The sequence below is a fragment of the Arachis ipaensis genome, chromosome B4 (assembly GCF_059453495.1).
Source record: "Arachis ipaensis isolate K30076 ecotype BB chromosome B4, ASM5945349v1, whole genome shotgun sequence".
NCBI lineage: Eukaryota > Viridiplantae > Streptophyta > Magnoliopsida > Fabales > Fabaceae > Arachis > Arachis ipaensis.
The window spans coordinates 50068793-50076228 of NC_142439.1; the positions used below are offsets into that span (position 1 = coordinate 50068793).

At 40.4% G+C, this 7436-nt stretch overlaps 1 non-coding gene across 1 annotated transcript; it reads right to left on the reverse strand.

The window, feature by feature from the left end:
• Positions 1-6354: 6354 nt before the first annotated feature.
• LOC148567515 (small nucleolar RNA R71) lies at positions 6355-6458 on the reverse strand. The gene has a single exon (XR_015883046.1). It is a non-coding gene; the product is annotated as a small nucleolar RNA R71 (small nucleolar RNA).
• Between the last annotated feature and the right edge of the window lie 978 nt (positions 6459-7436).

The window sequence follows — 7436 nt, forward strand, 5'->3', positions numbered from 1 at the left end:
ACTGTTTTGGTTTGAGTTCCTTTGCCATGGCTGTTGAGTTTGATTGTTATTGTCTCCCCATCTGAGGTTGGGGTGGTTCTTCCAGGAAGGGTTGTAAGTGTCACCATAAACTTCATTTGGCCCAGAATTTTGGTTGTGCATATACTGGACTTGTTCTTGCTGTTGATCCTCTTGAGTTTCTTCATTTGTCCCCCATTTGGATGATGGTTGGCTTGTGTTGACTGCTGCAACTTGGAGGCTATCAATCTTTTTGGCCATTTGCTCAAATTGTTGTTGAATTTGCTGCTGCATCATTTTGTTTTGAGCTAAGATTGAGTCCACTCCTTCCAACTCCATCACTCCCTTCCTTTGTGATGGTTGGCGTTGTCTTTGGTGAGCAAAGAAATACTGGTTGTTAGCCACCATGTCAATGAGATTTTGGGCCTCTGATGAGCGGATAATTTATACGCTTTTTGGCATTATTTTTAGTATGTTTTTAGTAGGATCTAGTTACTTTTAGGGATGTTTTCATTAGTTTTTATGTTAAATTCACATTTCTGGACTTTACTATGAGTTTGTGTGTTTTTCTGTGATTTCAGGTATTTTCTGGCTGAAATTGAGGGACTTGAGCAAAAATTAGATTCAGAGGTTGAAGAAGGACTGCTGATGCTGTTGGATTCTGACCTCCCTGCACTCAAAGTGGATTTTCTGGAGCTACAGAACTCAAAATGGCGCGCTTCCAATTGCGTTGGAAAGTAGACATTTGGGGTAAGAATGATACTCCCACAATGTCTAGGATTTGCAAATGTGTAGGAAGCTAAAACTCTTCTCTGTGGATGATTGTTATCGTTATTGGTAGCTCCTCCTGGTGGATTAGTTGGGTTTGTTGAGTGTTCCTCCATGTCTTGGAATTCTTCTTCTGAATCCTCTTCTCCAACAATATTTTTCCCTCTTTCAGCTCTCCTTAATCTCCTGAGAGTTCTTTCGTCTAGTTCACAAGAGGTGTGTATAGCTCTTCTTGTCCCTGACATACATACAAAGCATAAAAATCACATACAACCAGAGAGGCAATAATACCTCAATCCATTGGTGGAGAGAAATTTTAGTTAGCTTAAGCAAAAATTCAAATAGTTAGTGTGTTAGTTAAAAATTAAAGAAACAAAAAAGAAAAAATGCTTGATCTAGACCTTCACTTCACTTAATCATTGTCAATCTAATCAATCCCCGGCAACAGCGCCAAAAACATGATGGTGTAATTTGGAAAACGAATTCCAAACACCTAAACTAACCGGCAAGTATACCGGGTGGCATCAAGTAATAATAACTCACATGAGTGAGGTCGATCCCACAGGGATTGAAGGATTGAGCAATTTTAGTTAGGTGGTTGATTTAGTCAAGCGAATCAAGTATTGGTTTGAGTGGTTTGTAACTGGCAGAACTAAATTGCATGAATTGTAAAGGGAGAGGGAAGAATTGCAGTAAATTTAAGAGAATGGAAAGTAAAAGTGCTGAATCTTAAAGAACAAGTAAATTAAATTGCAGAAGCTTAGATTGCAAGAAATGTAAATAACTGAATCTTAAAGTGCAAGAAAGGTAAATTGCTTGGATTATAAAAGGAATTGGGAACTGGGATTGCAGAAATTTAAACAAGCAGAAGTAAATTACAATAAACAGAAGAGCCAAACATAAGTTCAATTTAAGTAGATCTCAAACAGAAAAGTAAAAATGCTTGAAGAATTAAAACAGAAAGTAAATGTAGCTCAATTGCAGAAATTAAAAGAGAAATTAAGGATCTCAGGAGTGGAAGAGACTAGAAACCAAGTCTAGATCTCAAATCCTTCCTTGATCCAACAAGAACAATTGCCAAAGAAATGGAAAAGTAAGTTGCAGTAGTAGTAGAAGAGAGAAAGCAGTAAAAAGAATGTGAAATGTAAATCAAAGTTTCTTAGAATTATGTAGAAAGATAAAACAAGAGATCTCAAGGTGAGATTGAAACAGAATTTCTTCAATTCTCCACCCAAGATTTAAAACAAGAAGTAATGAGTGCTCAAGCAAGAACCAAGAAGAAGAGAGATCAATTCTCCTTCCAAGTTCTCAGAAATCCAAATTCAAAGTAAAACTCTCAAAATTACAAAAATTGAAAATTCTCAAAGCAAAAGGTCCCTTCTGAATCAAACTAACACTTATTTATACACATACTAATTTAGATCTATGAATTTGGGTGGGCTCTAAAATTTGGTGAAGAAATGAATTAATTTGGATTTTTGATGGATTTTGGCCCAAGGTACACCTCCCAGGGGATGGCTCAGTTCAAAAACTAAGCTGAGCGCCCAATGTGCTTTTGTGTTGCCCAGTTTGTGCGCGTCCAGCCTTGTTCAGGTTGCTTTTCAATAGAGCTCAGTTGGAAAATTGAACTGAGCTCTATGTCTTGCCTTGGGTGTGTCAAGCGTGCGTCCTAGCTCCCTGGTCGTGTCAATTTCGTGCATGACAAGCTCCTTGGTGTGCTTCCTAGCGTGCCAAAGTGTGGGGGATGGGGGGAGAGTAGCGCTTAGTTGGGAAAACCAACTGAGCTGCCCTTTGTAGCGCTTTGCCTTGGCTTCATGCTCCCAGGTTCGACTCTTGGTGGAAGCAATTCGGATGCTAATTTCCTTAGAGGAGTGGATTGCTCCTTCCTTGCCTTTCATGAAGCTCCCTGGTTCGAACCTTGGGGAGCCATCTTGGCCCATTTTCCCTTCCCAAAGAGTAGCGCTCCTCCCTTGTCTTCCATAGAGCTCCCAGGTTCGAATCCTAGCTTACCCACCTTGCCTTATTTTCCTTGCAAGCTTGGTAGTGAGAGGTTCCTTGTTCGAACCTTGGAGGAGGCTTGTTGGCCATTTTCTCTTATTTTCCTTGCAAGGAGCATTCCTTGATCTCCTTGGGTCATGAGTTTGATACCTTGTAGCTTCACTCCTTGGAATTTTGCTTTGAATTAATTTTGGAGAACCCCCGATAAAGCTCACTTAGTGAACTGAGCTTGATGTCCTTGCCTTGCTTTCTTTGATGCTCAGTTAACTAAGTGAACTGAGCTTTGTGCCTTGCTTTCTCCCTTTTTTCCTTATGGAGCTCGGTTCACTCTCCCAACTTAGCTCTCCTTCTTCCTCAATGTTGCTACGCTTTTTCTTCTCTTAGGCACGCTCCTTAGTGATGCCAGGGCATCTTGGCCAGTTTCACTGACCTTTTCTTTACTATTTTTTTGTTAGTTTCATGCATTTCTTTAGGAAATAAGCTAGTTTTGGGTAAATATTCACTTATGCCTTGACTCAAGCATACATTGTGCATTTTACATGATTTCATGAGGATTTTGCATAAGTTTAGTGACAAATATTATGTTGCATTACTCATGACTTGGACTAGAGCTTTGATGCACTTTGTTGCTTGATTTCAGGACCAAAAAGAAGCAAGAAAAGGGGAGGTAACTTGCAAGATTAATGAGAAAAGTGATTGCCAATAACACTCTCAAAAAAAGCCATCAATGCCCACGTTAGAGAGTCACGTTAACCAAGTTAACGTGAACTCTAACGTGGAGAAGAGAAGTTGAGCCAACGTTAGTGACACTCAACATTGTCACTAATGTTGGCAATTACTCATAAGTGGCCACGTTAGAAGCCACGTTAACCTAGTTAACGTGGCCTCTAACGTTAAAGGGGGGAAGAGAAGCCAACGTTAGTGACACTCAACATTGTCACTAACATTGGCCTATGGTGCAAAGTACCACGTTAACTCCCACGTTAACTTGGTTAACCTGGGAACTAACGTAGAAGATGAAGAGTTGTCGACAACATTAGTGACACTCAACATTGTCACTAACGTTGAAGCAACCACACAACCTCCAAGAGTCACGTTAACTTCCACGTTAACTTGGTTAACGTGGAAGCTAACGATGAGAAATGAAGGATGAGCCAACGTTAGTGACACTCAACAATGTCACTAACGTTGGGATGGCTAAAAGATGGCCATGTTAGAAGCCACGTTAACCTAGTTAACGTGGACTCCAACGTGAAGACCTAGGGGCACATTGGAACGTTAGTGACAATGTTGAATGTCACTAACGTTCTCGAAGGATGGCAAAGGCCACATTAGAAGCCACGTTAACCTAGTTAATGTGAGCTTTAACGTGAAGCAAGAAGGGACACACTGGAACTTTAGTGACAATGTTGAGTGTCACTAACATTCTCGAAGGTTGACAAGGCAACGTTAAAAGCCACGTTAACCTAGTTAACGTGGGTTTTAACGTGAAGCAAAAGGGGTGCATTGGAATGTTAGTGACAATGTTAAGTGTCACTAACGTTCCCGAACTTGGACTTTCACTAAATGATTAACACTCCTACGCCCTGATCTTAAGTCTCTACCCACTCCGCACTTTCTCTCTGCAAGTAAAGCCAAGCCCAAATAAAGAAAGGAACTGCTTCAAACTCAAGATCCAAAGGCCCAAGACTTGAAGAGTGAACTAGAAGCTGAGAAGAGTAGTATATATAGGAGTAGCTTTGAATTGTAAAGGAGTTCTGGAGGCTGAAGAACCACTCTCTGTATTTTACTTTCTTTGCAATTTCTAGTTTGAGGATGTATTCTCCATCTTTGTTTTCATTTTCAAGAGCTATGAACAACTAAACCCCTTTCATTGGGTTAGGGAGCTCTGTTGTAATTTGATGGATCAATACTAATTTTCATTGCTCTTCTTCTATCTTTCCACTTGATTTTACTTGAAAGCTTTCGATCTTCATCCAATTGAGTAGTTATCTTGGAAGAGAAGCTATTCAAACTTGGATCTCTTTTGAACCTTGGAAGAGGAATGAAGAGATCAAGCTAGAAATGCTTTCTCATCCTGGACCAAATTGGGTTTGGATGGGTATGTGACTGTAACCCTCTCAATACTTGGTTTGGGAAATGCATGTGGTATAATCAGTGACCATACTTCATCTCTTCTCATGAGCAATTGACCAAGGAATTGGCTTTTGATCAAGATTTGAAAGATTGAATTGCAAGGAATTGCAATTCAATCACTTAAGATTGCCAAGGAGATCAATGAGTGCGTTGATTGAGGAAGAGATGAAAATGAACTTGATCTGGAGAATTGCAACATCTCCTAAGCCCAATGAACTCCCCATCTCTAATCTTACCCATTCTCTTTAATTTCTGCGATTTACTTTTATGAGCAAATCCCCCATTCCCATTTATAATTCTGCAATTTATTTTCAGTCATTTACTTCCAGTCCTTTAATTCTAGCATTTACTTTTCTGTTATTTACATTCCCGCTATTTTATTTTCTGCAATTCTCAACCCAATTTCTGGATTCGCTCAACTAGAACATTCTTCTAATTAAAGTTGCTTGATCAATCAATCCCTGTGGGATTTGACCTCACTCTATTGTGAGTTTTTACTTGACGACAACTTCGGTACACTTGCCAAAGGAAGATTTGTTGAGAGACAAGTTTTTTCCCGCATCAAGTTTACGGCGCCGTTCCCGGGGATTGATTGTGCATCAACAATGATTGGATTGGAAGATCACTAGATTGAGCATTTTATTTTGTGAATTTCATTTTTCTATTTGAGTGATTTACTTTTTGTTTTAGCTAAACTTCTTCCCTTTTCCATCTACTCTTTTGTTTTTCTTTGTTATTTTTAATTCTGTTTGCTAACCCACTAACTGTTTGATATATTGCATCACCCACAACTAACAATAACTCTGACACAAATACTGTCTGCACCTATTTTCTTTGCTTGTACTTGTTTGTTGTATGACAGGGAGAAGAAGCGGGGCTTCAACTTCCTTTTATTCTGAACCAGAGAGAATCTTCCTTAGACTAAGGAGGGAGGCAAAAGGAAAACGAGTAGTTGGTGCTGAAGAAGAGGAGGAACAGTTTGAGGAATACTTTGAACCAAACATGGAAGAAAACATGGAAAATCATCATGAAGGAGAGACTCACAACCATGGCAGAGGAGGTGGAGCAAATCATGTTGGGGAGGATAGAAGAGTTTTGGGCTCTTACATTAATCCAAACCCAGGCAATTGTGGAAGTAGCATCCAAAAGCCAACAATCCATGCCAACAACTTTGAACTTAAACCACAGCTCATCACCGTTGTTCAGAACAACTGTTCATTTGGAGGAGGTGTTCAAGAAGATCCCAACTAACATTTGACCACCTTCCTGAGAATATGTGACACAGTGAAATCTAATGGTGTTCATCCTGACGCCTATAGATTGCTCTTATTTCCCTTCTCACTCAGAGACAAGGCACCCAAGTGGCTGGAATCCTTTCCAAGGGAGAGCTTGACAACTTGGGAGGACGTGGTGAACAAATTCTTAGCAAGATTCTACCCTCCTCAACGAATCAATAGGCTGAGAGCTGAGGTTCAAACTTTCAGGCAACAAGATGGTGAGACTCTGTATGAAGCATGGGAGAGGTTCAAAGACTTAACAAGGAGGTGTCCACCCGACATGTTCAACGAATGGGTGCAGCTGCACATTTTCTATGAAGGGCTCTCTTATGAGTCAAAGAAAGCAGTAGACCATTCATCTGGAGGGTCCTTGAACAAGAAGAAGACCATTGAGGAAGCCATAGATGTTATTGAAACAGTAGCAGAAAATGACTACTTCTATGCTTCCGAAAGAGGGAACACAAGAGGAGTGATGGAGCTAAACAAAGTAGATGCTCTGTTGGCCCAAAACAAGCTCATTACCCAGCAGCTGGCTGACCTCACCAAGAAGATGGAGATGAACCAAGTAGCAGCAATCTCCACTTCATTAACAACACAAGAAGGAGTAAACCAAGAAGCAGAAGGGAGTCAGGAGCAAGCCAACTACATTGGGAATTCACCAAGGAAAAACTATGATCCATACTCCAAGACTTACAACCCTGGATGGAGAAATCATCCAAACTTTGGGTGGGAAAGTGAGCAAGATCAAAACCAAGACCAGAGACGTTACAACTCCAACAACAATGCAGCTCACCAACAATTCACCCAGAGGACATCTCAACACCCCCACAACAACACTTCTCCACATACTTATCAAAACCAAAACAGCACATCTGCTCCGAACCACTCATCAATTGATGACAGGCTCTCTAAGATTGAAGCCTTACTTGAAGGAATATGCCAAGAGATTCAAGAAAATAAGGTGTTCAAAGAGGAGGTGCGAGCCAATATTAAGAATCAGGGAGAAACCATTAGGAAGATGGAATTTGAGGTGGGATATTTAGCTGAGAAGATTCCCAAACCTACTGATAGCTTCCCAAGTGACACTGAGAAAAACCCCAAGGGAGAAGCAAAGAAAGTAAGATGGGAAGATTGCAAAATGGTCACTACAAGTGATCAATAGATTGAAGACAAGCAAGGCAAAATGTGCAAACAACCTGAAGACAACTCAACAAAGGAGGAGGATAGAGATCACAAAGAACCAGAAACCTCACAACAAGA